Source organism: Cyprinus carpio, chromosome A23, assembly GCF_018340385.1.
Source record: "Cyprinus carpio isolate SPL01 chromosome A23, ASM1834038v1, whole genome shotgun sequence".
NCBI classification, from domain to species: Eukaryota; Metazoa; Chordata; class Actinopteri; order Cypriniformes; family Cyprinidae; genus Cyprinus; species Cyprinus carpio.
Genome location: NC_056594.1, coordinates 6862665 through 6882182, shown reverse-complemented (window position 1 = coordinate 6882182; position 19518 = coordinate 6862665). Strand labels below are relative to the sequence as shown.

The 19518-nt window shown below is 36.0% G+C and overlaps 1 protein-coding gene across 5 annotated transcripts in view; it reads left to right on the top strand.

The window, feature by feature from the left end:
* The first annotated feature begins 5086 nt into the window (after positions 1-5086).
* sulf2b (sulfatase 2b) overlaps positions 5087-19518 on the top strand; it is a 127330-nt gene continuing 112898 nt past the window's right edge. For 3 of the 5 annotated variants that reach the window (XM_042712813.1, XM_042712811.1, XM_042712814.1), the window contains exon 1: positions 5087-5507. The gene's annotated coding sequence lies outside the window, so the exon portion shown is untranslated. The remainder of the gene's footprint in view (positions 5508-19518) is intronic. The other 2 variants (XM_042712810.1, XM_042712807.1) reach the window with 1 other exon arrangement.

Sequence of the window (19518 nt, the reverse complement as noted above, 5' to 3'; positions counted from 1 at the left end):
ACAGCATTGACTAATACATTATTAAAATCTGTTAATATTATTTAATGGACATAACAAATAACAGTTGTATTTTTATTAACTAACATTAACAAAGATTAATAAGTACTGTAACAAATGTATTGCAATTATTTGTAAATATAAGTATTAAAAAAATACTACAATTAAAAATATAAGAAATAAGCATTTAAATAAGAATGGAAATATGAGTTCGTATTTCAATCTCTTTTATCTGAAGACATTGTGACACTTTGGGCCATAACATACTTTGCCAGATTTGCTGTCATTCAATCGTTGTCTGAGAAAACAATCAAGAAATTAGAGATTGCATTTGTCATTTTTTCCATATATGCTAATACCTCTTGTGCATACATCTAATTTTCTCTTTTAGCTCCTGCTATTTATCCCTCCCCCTCATACTCAAATGAAACCCTTTCACCTGCAATCAGAGGTCTCTGACGTCTCTTTAGCTGAGGTTTCACCTGAGGTTTCAGCATTATACTGTTCTTGCTAGTAATTTGTGAGCAATTTTGTATAATTATAATTCATCCTTGTAGATGCAGTTGATTGGAGTGGCAGAGCTCAAGCCTGAAGCTATTGGGGCAGAACCTACTCTGTTTGGCAACACTGATAATGAATAATGAATATTATGATTAGCCTGCCTTTGGTCCAGAACTGCCGAAACACACACACACACACACACACACACACACACACACACACACACACACACACACACACACACACACACACACACACACACACACACACACACACACACACACACACACACACACACACACACACACAGGGGGGCTAGGGGGCCTCAGCAAACCTTAAGTCTTAAAATTATACAGTTTAGTTATATTACGATAATCTTAATTCAAATGCTAAAAAAAAAAAAAAAACATTAAACTCACATGTTTTAGAGTTTAGTTTTATTACAGCAAAACTACAAGAGTTTTTAAAGGGATAGTTCATCCAGAATTGAAAATTACCCCATGATTTACTCACTCTCAAGCCATCCTTGGTGTAGATGACCTTTTTTGTTTCCACTGACTGTTGTCGCACGTTCACAAAAGAGTGGTGTTCCAGCAGATGACCTAGTGAATGGGTGTTCTTTGAACTGCTCTTTAAGATATGCTTAAGATCAACTTTAAGCTAACTGCAATATATTTTAATATATTTAGTTGTGTTAAAATGGAACAACTTAAAATTATCTTTAGTGTAATTTAATTGTACTTCTTTGCTTCACTTAAATGCACTTCTAGAACATTTTAACAGCATTTCAGCTCTTTAAAAATGCATTACCATAACAGAACTAATTTAAAGGGGTTATGAACTGCCTTTTTTATTATTTTGTACTGTTCTCTGAGGTCCACTTATAATGTTATCAAGATTTTTACGTAAAAAACATAATTTAGAAGTAATAGGCTATTTTCTGTCCTGATTTGACCCCCTCATCAGAACATGGGTGGTGGATTGTAGACTTGGAAGTAAACGCCCACTGCTATGATTGACTAACAGTTGCGTGTGTTTGACAGCCTACATCCTTCACAGATGTGATTTAGGTCAAAAATGCATAAATACTCAGTACATATTAAACGATTTGTAATTACAGACGCAGTGGCCACATAATAACAGTTCCTCTCACTTAGTATCAGTCTTTCTGAAAATCCTGCATCTAATTGTGCCTTGTTTGTTAATGAATCCATGGTAAAATAAAGTCAACAAAGGACCAAGTTCTTACTGAAGTGGTCTGGAACTTCATTAAAAGTAATCTATCCTAATGTTGGGATCAGATGGAAGGCGATGCAATGGCTGTATTTTTCCACAATTTGGCACTGCACAGCGTCTTGTTGTCTTCGGAGCATCTTTATCATTGGTTTCTATGTAGACCTGCGTAGCAGGCTGAAGCACATGTTCATTACATAAATATTTCAGAATCAGAAAGAACTTTATGTGAGCTTTAATGCAATAAAATATATTGCAGTATGTTTATATATGGTTTATAAATGAGATGAATATACTTTAAACCCACTAAAAGCTGTATAATTTTACTACATTCTTTCACAAAGTAAACATAAAATATACTTTAAGTGAGTAAAGTAAGTTTTCTGTAAATACACTAAAATGTCACAGAAAGTATGCTTGTGTTTTGACATATTTCTTAAAAGCGTAATTAAGCATATATTTATTGCTAAAGTACTTCTAGTATACTTTAAAATATATATATTAAAATGCAATTCAGTTCATTTTTAATGCACTTTAAGTAAGCATGCTAGGAATACAATTGTACTATAAATCTGCTGAATTTCAAGTACATTTCTTATACATTTAATATTACTTCTTTTTCACCTGGGTCACCATAATGGGAATTAATCTAATCTGGATTACAAGAGCTCAGTTTGGAGAGAGCAAGTAAAGTTCAATCCATAATCCAGTTTCTCCCACATGGCACGGAGTTGTCATAAACGGCTCTCGCGCGACCTCCCTGAAAAGACTAAAGATTAAAATGAATCCATCCTGCCCATTAGATTGCGAGTGGGATTGGTTATAGTGCAAACTCTGATCTTTAACATGTAATCTCCTGGCTGTGTGCTATTCACTACACCACGCTCAGTGGGAAAGCCTAGGTGGTGTCTTTTCCAAATGAATGACTCTAGAAAGCGAGCGCCAGGACATTCGTCAGGTTCATGCCACTCAGACAGTGATAGATATATGCAACCTTTAGCTTTTGATGCCTCAGCAAGAAAAATAGAAAAAGGTTGGCATTTTTCTCTATTACCAAAAAAGATTGGGAGGGAATTTTACTGTAGATAATCAGAAAGAGAGGCGGCTTTACTTTGATATGGAAACTATTTGTCTACCCTCCCTCCCTCCATGCTTTCATTTGCCTTCAACTGTCCTATTCTCCCTTCATCATCCTCTTATTGTCTTCTTTACTGTTTTTTTTTTGTTTGTTTACAAGGAGAAGAAAGTTCTCTTTAAAGTTTCTTCAATGCTGCTTTTCCATCTGTCCAATGGCTCACAGTAGGCCAGCCTATACAGAAAGTTGAAAACACACACACACACACAAACACACACACACACACACAAACAAGTTACGTTACCGTTCTTGCTGCTAACATAATTTATATCTGATATGGTGCAACGTTTTGAGGAGAGATGTACTTTCATTTTTTCACCAAGCTATCATAGATTTTGATGATTTTCACCCTATTTTGCAATGCATTAGTAAGCTATTTTCTGTAAATTTGCGAGACTTCTATTCATTAGGTAAATAACTGGGAGAAAAACAACATGCAGTATCTGTGCTACAAACCAGTGTGATTATGATGTTAAATTCAAATAATCTGATAAGAAATACCAGTTTGCAATATAAAGCAGAACGGATTTGTACAGCTAAAATAGCTTGAAATCACTCCAGAAACTTTGAACATTCAAGTAAAAAGTGGCTGCACCTGCTTTACGTGTAAAATAAGTTGGAAAAATCTTTACATTGACTTACATTGAAGGAGGGACCTGGACTATATTTAGAAACCAGAATATCATTGTCGAACTCCTAGGCGAGTATGTAATCACCTAGCAACCACCTGAACACCTTAGCAACTATATTTCAACAGCGTGGCAGGCACTCAGAAGCTCCTAACATTGTGTCAGCTAGTTTTGCAGGGGCAAGCACTACTTGTATTTTCTTCAGTAAATGTAAAAATCTAGTTTCTCTCTCCCGTTTCCCTTGATAACTGAAATCATTGAGTTCTATTCCAGTCTTAGTTAAATCTGCTACATGAGGCCTTGGAGGCGGTGGATAACCTTACGGGTTCACCATGTACCATTTATATCATTCTCATAGAACATTCTCTCTCGCCTCGCCGTTCTCAGGAATAGAAGGCGGGGGAATGGAAAAATCAACACAGGCATAAAACATCGTTGACTTCTTGCACTAGCTTAGAGATCTCATACTCAGGGGTGGCATACCTATTAGAGCACAGTCTATAATACTGTTCAAAACTTTAGGGTCAGTAATTTTTTTAAAGAAACGTAAAGTTTTATTGAGCAGGGACGCATTAAATCGATCAAAAATTTCAGTTAAGACATTTATAATGTTACAAAAGATTTTTTGAATGTTTAGAGTGATTTCTGAAGGATCATGTGACACTGAAGACTGGAGTAATGATGCTGAAAATTCAGCTTTACATCACAGGAGTAAATTACATTTTAAAATATATTACAACAGAAAACAGGTAAATTAAATTGTAATAATATTTTACATTATTAGTGTTCTTATTGTATTTTTTGATCAAATAAATACAGCTTTGGTGAGTATGAGACTTTTTTCAAAAACATTTAAAAAAATAAATAAATAAATAAATAAAAATTCTTAACCAAACCTTTGAATAGTAATGTATATCCTCACTTCATTTCATACATAAGACATGACCAAAGGGATAAAATTTTATGATTTTTTTTACTATATAAAATTCACTCAAAATTCAAAACTGATTAACATTGGTTTGTTACTGTACGACTTATTAGTTTAGTTGTAAAGAATCAAATCATGACAAAACATTTTTTTTAAAATAAATTAAAATAATTGAAAATTGTGATTAAATACTAATTAAATAAATTAAATAAAGTTTCTTAATTATTATTTTTATTAAAAAGTTAAAAAATATTTTCTTGTATTCAGAATTGAAAGTTGAATTCAAAATCCACCTTGCCTAAAAACTGATGGGACGCATTTGAATGTACAGTACATGACACATCTGTCTGTACTAATATAAGTAGTAGGACTTATAAATGTGTGCACTTGAAGCTGCTTCTGAAGCACTGCTCCTCTGACTAACTCACACTATTAAGCCCAGAAGGTGGAAGCCACATGAATAACCATGAATACTGCACACCGAAGCCAAGCTTTCCCCTTTCACTCACTCAGTCCACAAGCTCCGCCTGTGCTGCCCTATGCGAGTGTTTGTGTGTTCAGATTGGGTACCAGCAGGCAGTACAGCCTCTCTTTTTCAGTATCTCTCTTTCTTTTTCTCCCCCTCCTCCTCCTCCTCTTCCCTCGGTCGCTCAGTGATTGAGGGAGAATGTGAGTAAAGAAAAAGAGGCAGGCGTGTTTTAACAGATGGCTCTTGCTGTCCCGATTCAGCCAGCTCACTGCCTCTGGTACGAGAGAGAGAGAGAGAGAGTGTGCAAGGTAGTTCAGGAAACCGCTTCAGTTTGAACTTTTCTTTTTTTCACTCTTCTCCTTTAAAACTTTCCATCCAGCTTCTCTCGCTCGCACTTTTGTGTTGACAGTCACTTGAAAGGTTGTCAAACTTTGCAGCAATGTGATGACCACAGTGCAACAGGGTGCAGGAAGACAGATATCAGGACAGAAGAGGAAAAAGTGCACCGGGACACTGACTTCCCTCCCAAGCCAGACCGGCTCGCTGGTTTGGGGTCTCCGCCGCAGGACAGAAGGGGACAAACTGCCACCTGCCTCCCCTGCAGCTGTGTGTGAGGTAGGCTCCTGAGAAATTCCCTATTCTCCCCCCACCCCTCTCTCTCTCTCGCTCCCTTTGCTCAGCTGATGTAACCGCACTCTGGGAGTTCTGAAGAACAAGCGCAGCATGGCGATTTGACATTCTGCCGTTGTGAACGCATGTTCTCCCTCCCTCTCCCTAATAGTTCCCCCTTCACTTTCTCATTCTTAAAGGAGCAGTTTGCCTGTTGCCTTGGCTTGTGTTACTGTGCATACAGTGCATGTGTCATTTTTCTGTGTTTGTGAGTGTCTATGTGGGTGCATGGGTGTTGTTGTTATTATTAGTTCACTGACAGACTGATTGACTGACTGAGTGCTTCTGAAAAAAGGGAGGGTCAGAGTTACACCCTGTTCCCTCGACAGACACAGTCATGTGTCAGACAGAGGAAACCTGCTCATGATAAGTTTGAGACATCCTGAGTTTCTTCAAAAGCATTGTGCTTTGAGATTATCTGTCATCAGATTTGTAAAACACTCCTAACTAAACATGAAATAACATATTTATTCAAAGGTTTGGGCACAGCTATACTTATAGAATAATAGTAAAGACATCAAAAACTGTCAAATGTGGTAACCAAAAATGTTCTTAAAATCTAAACTATCTTATTTTTGAGCTTCTTGAAAGCTGCCACCTTTGGTCTAGATTAAATATATAAAGTGAGCCCATTTTATAATAAATGAACATTTAAAAAGTGGATATTTTATTATATACAGTTATATGTTATACAGTACTAGCAGCTGGTCAGTATTTACACTGAAATAAACTCTTGCAAGTTAATAATTAGCTTCCTACTAATTATTATTTTGAAATTGCTTTTAAATGTAGACAAAACACATTAGTTGTTAATTTCAGGCAAGTGAGTCATTAGACCAGGGATTCCCAATCCTTTTTGTATATTAAAAATGAAATAAATATTATTTTCAATTTTTAATGATTTTAAAAAAAAAATTGTATTTTAAACTTCATTTTTATTATATATATTTTAATTTTACATTATTATAATTTAATGAATTATTAGTTTTCCATCAACTTATGAACCCCTTGTTTGGGAAACCCTGCATTAGACTGAATCAAAGCAACAAGCTTGAGACTGATATGTGAGACTCTTTGATTCTTTGAAAAGCACTTTCTCATGAGTATCATTTGTTCATGAATTGGATGCTTGTGTTTTACATGTCTTGTTACATGCAACCAGTTAGAATGACACAATGAAAAAATGTGTAGTGTGTTTATTGTCTTCATGTTATTTCATGGCACCTAGTCTCTCTCATGAAATTCAATTCAGATTGCAAACTCGCAACTCAGCTAAATATAATTTCTTTTTCCATGGCACAGCAGATTCTGAATAGCAGTACAGGATAAGCTGCATATCTCATTTTATGCTATGATAAGGACTACTTTAGATTATATCTAGTTTACAAGACTTGCTGAGCCAACAAAACCCACTTATTCGTTTCTGTATTTTTTTCAAAGGAAGAGGAAGTAACTGAGGAAGAAGAGCCACCGCTAAACACAACCATCATCTAATTTAGCTGTCAACTGATGATTTCAGTTTCTAATGAAGGTACAAGCACGTTCGTCAAAGATTAGCACTCGCTTACAAGCAATCTTTGATAAGTGTGTATGTAGCAGCAGCAGTCTGAGAGGTGGGTGGTGTCTGCGTCTTTACTTTGGCACTCAGTTTTTTAATGCCCATGTTGATTTTGGGACTCTGACCATGGTTAGCCTTCCATGGCCTAGCCGATGTTTACACTGATTGCTTACATTTGGTTAGTAAATTCCCACGATTTTGACAGGTGGCAAAGCGGGACCGGCAGATTGGGTGCTCTTGCTTGAGTTCTCTCTCTCTTCCTTTGTCTCTCCTTCATTATCTCTCCTTTTCTGCTCTATTTCTCATCTCCTCCTGCTGTTAACCTCTGTGAAGGGATGTTCTAGGGCTGAAAGGAAGTTACTGTGCTTACTCAAGGCTAATGTTGTGGCCGACATCAGTGGAATGGAACCATTTCATAACTGATTGGCTCTGATGCCCAACCACCTTTTTGCCTTTCCCTTTATAGCAGCAGATTTGAAAGAAAGATAGCAGCTGTTTCATGTGGGCAGATGTTTGACTTCTGCTGCATGTGTTTGGGCAGAGACCGGGTGGTTTTGTTTTATGAACTTTAGCTAATTACTCAAACTGATAACAAGGAGCCAAGATAAGATCATTAAAGGTGTGGGTGTTTATGTGTGTGATACATGTTTTTCCCATGTGGTTCTTGATATGAAGAGTCTGAATGAAAGGTTAAAGTGAACTGAAATACTGGGCCTATAAACTTTGGGATTAATTTACATATAGAAGAAAATATACTTGAAATAAATATAGCATCATAATTTTGCTGTTTTTAGAGTCACATAGTATGAATCAAAGGCATTGTTCAGATTTTTATGGCACATCTGACTTGAATTGTTTACGGTCTGAACTGCAATAAAAATAGCACATGAAATCTAATTGTCACAAACCTGATCCAAACCACATCCATAAGTGGTTTAAAATCTGAATAAAATCTGATTTTTAAATGTTTTTACTCTCTAGGCAGTCAGATTAGATTTTAGATGCTTTTTTTTTTTTTTTGATTGCAGCATGTACTTTATATTCACCAAAGATATTATGCAGCAAAACTGTTTTCAACATTAAAAATAATAAGACATGTTAAGCATCAAATCAGCATATCAGAATTATTTCTGAAGGATCATGTGACACTGAAGACTGGAGTAATGATGCTAAAATATATTAAAATACAAAAAAGTGGTTTTAAATGGTAATGATATTTCATAATATTATATATTTTACTGTATTTTAAATTAAATAAATGCAGCCTTTGTTAGTACAAGAATTAGCATAACTCTTCAGAAACATTTAAAAATCATACCGACCCCAAACTTTTGAATGGTGGTTTATATAGGCCTGGTTTCACAAACAGGGTTTATCTTAAGCCAGGGCTAGTTTGCTTTCAAACCAAAGTGTAAATACACGTAAAAAAACGTATCCTTGTGGCGTATATATTTATCATATATAAACTACACTTCGAACAAACAAATCAGAGAAGAGACAGAACAAATATAACACCAAATAAATACATGATTATGATCATATATGATTTTTCTAAGTTCTTCATTAGCATGGCATATAATACATTTCTGCCTCATATGGTGATCAGAATTCCCATCGGGTCACAATCGTAAGTTATTTCAGACACTTGCTGCATTTATTTGATATATTAACACTGTCTTTTTACCCATTCAATAGGAGTTTATTCCTTTATGAATAATTTCTTTTCATCATTCTGGTTTTGTGTTTTCACTATCACTTTGTCTTTTATTTGGCTCATGATCTTCCTTGTCTGACTGTTTTCTGGTTTTGACCGCACACTTTCTAGTCACATGCTGTTGAGAGTTCCGTTCAGCTAGCGTTTGCTCTGGACTGAATTCCTCTGTTGCTGGAAATGGGGCAGCGTATCTAATTTCTCACACAAACACACTTACTGCAAAGAGGCCACTGACACCATCACACACATTTTTTGAGCAACTGTGTCCCTTATAAATGTGACGTAGATGCCAGTGTGCCACTCTAAACGCAGCATGAACAATCTATCTAGCATTTTTTCTTTTGACTTAGTCGCTGTAAATCTGCATTGAAACGATATGTATTGTGAGAAACATTACACAAATAAACATGAAATATATTTAGTTTGAATGCAAAAACAAAATTGGCTTATGCATCAATGACAGAATGATGACCCGAAAAGACCCAAAATTGTTTAAAAACACACGTCACGTTCTTTCAGCTACAATATTTATATTCATGTTAGTTTCAAATTGACTTAAAAAGTTTGTTGTACCATTTTCAGATTAAAGTTTACTGTATTAATGGTTAAAAGTGTCAAGTGGTACAACCATGAAGTAAAAAGTAGTCATATTTTCATTGTATACACAAAAACCATCAATTAGGTAAAAGGTTTTCATATTTTTAATATCATTTTCATTACTATTATTATTATTATTTTCAGATTAATATTGTTTCAATTTTTTTTTTTTTTTACAATTTCCATGTTTTCTTGTGAAATTGTCTCTGACTTTAAAAAAATCCTCTTTATGATGTAATTTCCTGTTTTGTGTAATATTTAGTAGTTACATGCAGTATATTATATACTAAGTTATATATTCTGCATGATGGTTATACCACACTGACTTTGAACAGGGAAAGGTTTTTCAATTCTTATGAATATTTTAAAACAAACAAACTTTATTCATTACATCTTCCTCTTTATTTGCCTCAAGAATTCCAGCATTCCAAAAACACGTTTTCTTCCTTAGTCTCTCGTGACGGTTATACCGCTTTGGCATTTTGACAGTATGCCTCAGAGAAAATTTCATTTTTACTGCTTGCATTTAATATGTGATTCACCAGTGTCAGCAGTTCAACATCTGCAACAGGAAGCCATTAGCAACATGTTTATACAGTGTAGATTTACAGTGTACATGTGCAGGCTTGCTGTGAAAGATTTCAGGAGTTTTCTGCAAAGATTCATGTATAATGCAACATATAATGTCTCCTAAGTGTTTCATTGCTAAAAGTGAGCAAAGCATAGCAGTGTACTGTAACACACTCATGTATTCGGAACACACCTCAGCAGTGAACACTAACAGCAAAAACATCTTAAATATTTTAAGAGAGAAGATACACAATCACACTGATGCAAATGGACTTATATAGGGCTTGGAGGTCATCTGAGGGGAAGAATGAGGGTGTGAGTCTCAGAAAACATGGAGAGCTCCACCAAAAATGCTACACTAGGTCACTACAGATACAAAAATGAAGAGAATTCAAACCATAGAGACACATAGGAAGGTACAAGTTTAGTCTTTGTGTGTCTTAATGCTTGGATAACTTGGTGTTCTCATCAAAATCATTTTACCAATGATTGTCTGGCTCAGGACCAACCACAAGTGCACAGTCTGAAATCTGCCATCTTTGTTCATGGATGGTCAGTTCCAGGAAAAAAAATCTGAGCCAGTCATCTGAGCGATCATTGTGCAAACAAGTTTCTCAGTTTCTTAAGTAGTGTGTTGTTCACCTAGGCCTGATCAGGGTTAATAAATTAATAGGTCATCCAAAAATGTACATTTGCAGGGAATTTAATAACCGATGGCTTTAGAACAGATTTGGAGAAATGTAGCATTCCATCACTTGTTCACCAGTGGATCCTCTGCAGTGAATGGGTGCCGTCAGAATGAGAATCCAAACAGTTGATAAAAACATCACAATAATACACATCACTCCAGTCCATCAGTTAATGTCTTATGAAGTGAAAAACCGCATGTTTGTAAGAAACAAATCTCAAAGCTCTATGAAGAAGCAAACTCATCTAGATCTTGGATGGCCTGAGGGTGAATAAACTAAAACTTAAACTAAACTTATTTTATTTCAGTTAGTTGCCAGGGCAACAGTTCTCATTTTCATTTAGTTTAAGCTGATATACTACAGTAACTAAAACTGAAAAAAAGATTAATTAAAATTCTATAGATATATATATAAAAAAAAAACTATATTAGATAAAAATTACAAAAATTACAAAACACTTTACCTAAAATTTGAATAAAATGTAAAATATAAAAAAATAAAACTAATTTAAATTTTGAATAACTATAATAGAACTCAATGGCACTAAAATAGCACTGGGCCTCATAAGATGTTTATCAACAGTAACAGTTAAAAAAAAAAAAAAGTGCTGTGACATACAGCCAATTATGGTGACCCATACTTAGAATTCGTGCTCTGCATTTAACCCATCCAAAGTGCACACACACGCAACAGTGTGCCTCATGGTATTGCCGGCCCGAGACTCAAACCCACAACCTTAGGGTTAGACACTCTCCATTACCCTCTTTATACACAGGCCGGCCCAGCTTGCTGCCAGCTCTTGGGTTCGTCCAGGCTGAACAGATCGGGCTTGATCCAGGACTTGTGGAAATGATGATTTCCTGAGTTTTAGGAAATAGGATTTGAATTTGTCTTTGTTAGGTATACACAAAGTACAGAGGTGAGGGAAGATGCCCTCTGTTCTCTTTCCTACTGAAGTCTTGTTCTGGAATTGAAGTGCACAGCAGGTAGCTGGAACTCTGTATTCAAGAGCTCTTCACCCCGTTACACTCTGTTTGCTAACAGCAGGAGCATGTGGGTGTGAGTGTGTGCAGATCTGTGCTCAGATGTTTGCGTGTGTGCATGTGTGTAAAGACCATATTTCCTGGAAGCTTATGTGTGGGATTTTGGTTTCGACACACTTGTGGACTGTGTGATCCCCACATCTTCAACCTGCTCTCCAGTCAGAGTGTGATGATGTCACAAGGTGCAGTCCCCATTTTGTTAAGAGGAAATTAATGGATTTGTTGAAAGGTATAGCTTTGACTTTTTTCCTTTTTAAGTATATAGTGGTTTTATGTATTTGTGTATCAAACACCAAAACACTTTTGGTGTTTTAAAATTATTGCAAATTATTTCAAAAGTATCTTAAGTGGATACCACAGAACAATTAAAATTATTTTACCATTTTTGTTTATTAAAAATATTTTATCTACCAATTAAAAAAAAAAAGTTGTATATACTAGTCTAATAGCCTATTAATACTAAGTATGTTTAGATGCTCTAATTTGATTGAATCCAAACTGATTTTAGATTTTAAAAGTTCTGTTTATATGAACCCTAGACATGGACAGGAGAGTAGATCAACAGCGGTGGACTTGAACTTGAAAAATGGTGTGTATTGACACCTTTCTGCGGTTGAAACAAGATATCTTCTGATGTTCATTCGTGTTTATTTCGTGCCATAATTAGTAAAGAGGAAGAGATGGTCAGTTCTCATGCTGCTTGAACTGAGGAGCTACAGTGATCTGTCACGACACATTAAAGAGCCACAAAATGGTATTTATTGTTTGTGTTTATAAAAAAGTGACAAAATTTGAAAGCTGAGACTTTATTTCATATAAGAAGTAACCTGCTTTGTCTTGTCTGTCCGCATGTTGTCAGTTTGCTCTTTAATCTGCAATGTATTTTTCACTGCGTGAGAACATAATGTGTGGTGTGAGAGTGCCATGGCTTGTTGGATGTAGCAACACTAACAAAGATGGGCGGGTCTTTGCAAAGGGTCAGTTGCATTGCTAGATAGGGGTTATCGGTGGTTGTTTGAAGATTCTTGACATTTAAAACTTCTTAATGTTACACTGTAAGCTCTTCAGATCAGTGTAATTGTAAAAGTTCTTTAAAACAGCAGTACATGCATAGACAGTTTTATCAAGAACTGGAGAATAACAAGTTCTTTGTTGAAACTAAAAGAGTTCTCCAATGACATCAGACTGGTAAAGCCCTTTGGTCCTAACTGGAACGATTATTTTGTAAGACTGTCTTTGAATTCCGTGTCTTTCTCTGTTTCTTTAGCACTCTCTTTGAACGACAGCCTAGTTGCCATTAGCAGGTCAACATAAATGTTTTCAGAATGGAACATCAGACAGGGCCTGGCTTTATGCCACCACTTACACACACACACACACACACACACACACACACACACACACACACACACACACAGCAGCTCATACAGAACGTCTGTTCCTTGTTTGTTGAAATATTCCATGCTTGCCACAGGTAAGCAAAAGTTCTCCAGTGCTTCACTCACTCACAGCTCCTTATAAACATACACACACACACACACACACACACACACACACACACACACACACTCCATCCATGTGGAAAGCTCTGGGTTATTGGGTGCTTCCTCTTCATTTGCCTCTCATATGTTTCCACAGGATTGTCCTCTACTGAGTCAGTAGCTTTATCAATGTGCATGCATACTTGCATATAGCAAGTGCTTGTCCTTGCATGTGTATTTTAGTACAGATGTGGCCTTGCCTTAAGAAAAGAAAGGGACACACACATCAGGTGCCTGCATTTGACCGTTTAGTCCCAAGTTTCTCTTTTGCACAAATATATAATTTGTATTGTGCAAAACAAAGACAGAAAGGCCAGATGGATCAAATAATAACATTTTATTTAATAAAATAGATTTTTTTTTAATTATTTGAGGGAATGAACTACTAATCCCATGAAGCAAGTGCAGACACGTGTACTGTTCTTCCATGAAATTTTGCAGGCAAAAATGTATTAATTTCAATAAAATTTTCTCCACACAGATTTCACAACCAGTTTTTCAAAATTCGCCATGTTGACCACAAATGTGACCACAGTTTAATTAATTGAAAACATGATAGTATAAAGTATAACATACAGGTGCTGGTCATATAATTAGAATATCATCAAAAAGTTGATTTATTTCAATAATTCCATTCAAAAAGTGAAACTTGTATATTACTGTATATTCATTCATTACACACAGACTGATATATTTCAAATGTTTATTTCTTTTAATTTTGATTATTATAACTGACAACTAAGGAAAATCCCAAATTCAGTATCTCAGAAAATTAGAATATAACTTAAGACCAATACAAAGAAAAGATTTTTAGAAATCTTGAACAACTAAAAAGTATAAAAATGATAAGTATGAGCGTGTACAGCACTCAATACTTAGTTGGGGCTCCTTTTGCCTGAATTACTGCAGCAATGCGGCGTGGCATGGAGTCGATCAGTCTGTGGCACTGCTCAGGTGTTATGAGAGCCCAGGTTGCTCTGATAGTGGCCTTCAGCTCTTCTGCATTGTTGGGTCTGGTATATCGCATCTTCCTCTTCCCAATACCCAATAGATTTTCTATGGGGTTAAGGTCAGGCGAGTTTGCTGGCCAATTAAGAACAGGGATACCATGGTCCTTAAACCAGGTACTGATAGCTTTGGCACTGTGTGCAGGTGCTAAGTCCTGTTGGAAAATGAAATCTGCATCTTTATAAAGTTGGTCAGCAGCAGGAAGTGCTGACATGCTCTAAAACTTCCTGGTATACGGATGTGTTAACCTTGGACCTCAGAAAACACAGTGGACCAATCACCATCACCGACTGGGGAAACTTTACACTGGACCTCAAGAAATGTGGATTGTGTGCCTCTCTTCTCTTCCTCCAGACTCTGGGACCCTGATATCCAAAGGAAACGCAAAATGTACTTTCATCAGAGCACATAACTTTGGACTACTCAGCAACAGTCCAGTCCTTTTTGAAGCGAGACGCTTCTGACGCTTTCTGTTGTTCAAGAGTGGCTTGACACAAGGAATGTGACAGCTGAAACCCATGTCTTGCATACGTCTGTGTGTAATGGTTCTTGAAGCACTGACTCCAGCTGCAGTCCACTCTTTGTGAATCTCCCCCACATTTTTGAATGGGTTTTGTTTCACAATCCTCTCCAGGGTGCGGTTATCCCTATTGCTTGTACACTTTTTTCTGTCACATCTTTTCCTTCCCTTCGCATCTCTATTAATGTGTTTGGACACAGAGCTCTGTGAACAGCCAGCCTCTTTTGCAATGACCTTTTGTGTCTTGCCCTCCTTGTGCAAGGTGTCAGTGGTTGTCTTTTGGACAACTGTCAATTCATCAGTCTTCCCCATGGTTGTGTAGCCTACAGAACTAGACTGAGAGACCATTTAAAGGCTTTGCAGGTGTTTTGAGTTAATTAGCTGATTAGAGTGTGGCACCAGGTGTCTTCAATATTGAACCTTTTCACAATATTCTAATTTTCTGAGAGACTGAATTTGGGATTTTCCTTAGTTGTCAGTTATAAACATCAAAATTAAAAGAAATAAACATTTGAAATATATCAGTCTGTGTGTAATGAATAAATATAATATACAAGTTTCACTTTTTGAATGGAATTAGTAAAATAAATCAACTTTTTGATGATATTCTAATTATATGACCAGCACCTGTACAATATATTTGAAGTTTATTACAACATATGCAAATATATGCAAATATATTCAAGATTCAAGATTCAAGATTTTTATTCGTCACATACACAATTATATTAAGCATATATAACCAGCAGAGAAATGTGAGTCAGGTCCGCTCCTGTATATCTATATAATTTATCTATAATGCTTAATGGGAGGTTGCTGCTGAGCTCAGCTTTGGCACAGTTTTTGTTTCCATAGTAAAAATGACTTCTTATTGGCCAATCTCTCTTCAGGATTATGGGTAGTGTAGTTTTTTTTTTTTTAAAGTAAATTAGAAATTGTGACAGTTAAACAGTTTTATCAATTATGCAGTGTCATGTCATGTCATGTCAAAATACTTGCACAAGGCCACAAATGTCCAGTCACAATGAAGTATTCTGGAAAGCCATGTAAAAAATAGTCAAAGCATCTGAACATTGATGCACTTATTGTGATCTGTACTAATACTTTGATAAAAGCCCTTCTTTATAATGCCAAAACATCTTAGAATATTTAATCTTGAGAGAATCAAACTGTCTCTCACTTTCTCTTTTTCTTTCTTTTCTTTTTTGATCCCATCATGGCTTTAAGCCACCTTGTCAAGTCAGTCTGCGCTTTCTCTCTCTCCTATTTTACACATCACTTATCTGCCCTCCTCTTTATTGCCCCTCTGTCCTGGCCTTTTCTCTTAACATGCCTACAATTTAGCTCTACCAATAAAACTATCTCAAGTAGATAAGCCTGACCTATTACAGCTTTATGAAGAGCTGGGGTAATTTAAGTCATTTTGTTTCATTCTGGTTGGCCACTTAGGGCTCCACTTCATTTACTTTCTCCAATTTTCTTCAAATTTGTGTGAAAGGCTAATTGTGTTGACCATGAGGTCTCTGTGTGAGTGACAGAGGGAAAGTTAAATTTAACAATGAGAGAGTGCTAAAATATCGAGCCAGGAAAGATGTCACTAAGCAGTGATGTGTAAAGCTCATGTTCAGTTGAGTGTGGGCTTACTTATGTTTTTAATATATTTTCAATGTTTAAAAATTGACACTGATTAAGGTACCAAAAAGAAAAGCGGTTCACTCATCCAACTGCAAGTGGCTGCATAGTCATAGCTCCTTTTTTTTCTCTCGATATTTTCTGTCACCTAAATCCAACCATTTTAGAATATAGACTTCAGAGTGTTTATTAAGCTCACATCTGATGCATCACTTATAAGAGGAAGGCATTTGTGTCAAATTTTATTTAGGTAAAAAAAAAAAATTATTTAGGCCGATAGAGCTTAACTGGTATTGAGCCTAAAACATGCTTTTAAAAGTGAAGTTGTGAGAATAGGTTGTGATAAGATGACGATTAACAAGATTTAATTAGACTAACATTGATTGGACAGCATTAACCAATACAACATTGCGAAGTGGCATTGAAAGGCCAATTAGAGTGGGAGTTTGAGGGAAGACTGGAGACATGAGGTGGGTAGTAATGTGTTGTTGACTGACTGTGGAGGCTGCAAAGTCACATACTAAATCTGAAATGAAGCTTCCAGAGAAGAACAATGCATTCTACATAATTTTATGAGAAATGTATCTGTTCATGTTGAAATTCAGCACATTTTCAAGACAGTTTGTACACTACCATTATTTTTAAGACATTAATACTTTTATTCAGCAAGGATGCATTAAATTGACAGTAAAGACATTAATAATATTGCAAAGGATTTCAGTTTCAAACTAAGTTTTTATTCATCAAAGAATCCTTAAAAAATGTCTCACTGTTTCCACAAAAATATTAAGCAGCACAATGGTTTTCAACATAAAGATAATAATGGCAATAATAAGAAATGTTTCTTGTGCAGAAAACCAGTAAATTAAAATTATTTCTGAAGGATCACGTGACACTGAAGACTGGAGTAACGATGCTGAAAATTCAGCTTCACATCACAAAATCAAGGACTTTTTAAAATATATTAAAATAGAAAACAATTATTTTACATTTTAATAACATTTCACAATACTACTGTTTTTACTGTAATTTTAATCAAACAAACCTCATCATAAAATCAATGTTTCATGATGAGGTTTTGCCTTCAAATCACACATTATGTTGTATGAATTCATATAAAATCACAAGCTCATACAATTTATATGAATTCTCACTGGCTTGTTCAAAATCAGATTTTTCTGATTTTGATTGCAGACTTTAGCAAATTTCTTAAGATAGTTGAGATTTATTGTGGAACTCTAGATAAGAACACTGTAATGAATCCACTGAGGCAAGTTGAAGGAGAACACGTGCAGTTTTAATGAAGTCGAGAGAAAAAAACTAAAGCAAGATGAACAGAGACTAGACTTGGCATGAACAAACAAACCTAACAGTGGCTAAACGAACAAAGCTAGACAAATGAAACATGGGGGCTTTTTCTTTTCTTTTCTTTTCTTTTCTTTTCTTTTCTTTTCTTTTCTTAATAATCAGGAGAAAAATCAGTTTTTCTCCATTTGCTCTCAATTTATTCTCATTGCTATATAATACAAATTTAGATATTAAAAACTACGTCAAATCTGATTTGTGATTTTTCTTTTACAAGGGGCAGTTCTCCCTTATTTGTCTCTGTTAACATTGCACTGCATGGACCATTTCATAGAAGGACCGTTATTTCAAGATTATGCAACTGGACTTAAGCACCATTAATCATTGATTCCCACAAGGGCACAAAAAAAAAAAATATTCATAATGAGTGCCACAGCAGACTCTCATTCAACAGACCTAAATATTTAACTGAACGGCACGTTTGACTCATAGACTGCAAAATTAAATTAGAAGTGAGAAGTCTGTTATATAATTCCCAGTGAAGGCTGTATTTGACAGTATGTAGGCCTGAGATTTACCAAAAGCCAGGTGAACCAAAGGACATACTGAATGTTTAAAGGCAGAACTTCACAATAAATGCACTCACTGTTACTCTGGAAACTGAAGTAGCCTTTATAAGAAGAATTGAATTGAAAAAAAAAGAGAATTGAAAATTAATGTGAAGCAGAGAGTGCGAGCGATAGAGATATTTTACCCTCTGCAGGGACTTGTAAATATAAACTGATGCAGCTGTCAAATATTAGCGATATCTGATATGCCAAAGCTGTAAGTGACTGCTGTAATCGCGTTTAAAAGAACGCCTCACGCAGAGGCTTGTGTGTACGCGTGTTTAGCGGTGCGTGCTTGTTTACGTGTGACAACGACAGGAAAAGCAGAGCCTGGGGACAAATCTAAATCGAGTGATGGTGTGTCTGTCAAGTTGCTAGTCTACTTGTTAATGACTGTCGTCGGAATGTGAGTCTTCCCGAGAGATGCTAACGCATACGCAAACCAATTTTCCAACCTATTCTCTACAGCCAAATAAATTTCAAGCATTTTCTGCCAGCATTTAGAAGGTTTATTAGCGCTCCTGTTGTGTTTATTACTCGGCGTACAATGAAAAGGCAGCAGGTTTAATTCTTGCATGCTAAAGACTGTGGAAAACAGATAAAACGCAAGAGTGGGAGATGAAAGTGAGCTCGTAATAAAAGAAACAAAATGAATGCGCAGCGGTAAAAAGGGAAGCTTAATGACTTTGTTTGACTGACAGGGATTAGCGCTGTAAACACACGCGGTGTGATTTGGGTAATTACAGCAGTGCTTTCCTGCTAAGACTAACTGTTACCTTGACTTCACAGCAGCGCTCTAAAGGAGTCCTTGAGGAGCTGCGTGGGTGACTTGACACTCCAATAAAATGGCTTGGAGGAAAACAGATCCGGTATCACCTCTCGCCTTGTTAACATCATCAAATAAAACAAGTGCTTGAGAAAAAAGTTACAAAAAGTGCTGTGATCTTTCTCTTCCCGCACAGACGTCACCCAAATCTCCCGCCACGGGGCGCATCACCGATGCTCCTGTGAACGAGAACTGTGATTCTTGAAATGAAAACAGCTAAATGTACTAGATTTTCAAATTTTCTGAGGAGCTTGTCCATATAAAAGGTGCTTTCATGATGGCAGGGTGTTGTAGAGGCCTGCCGTGCCGTTACTATGCAGATGCTAAGATGAGGCATGTGTGGATG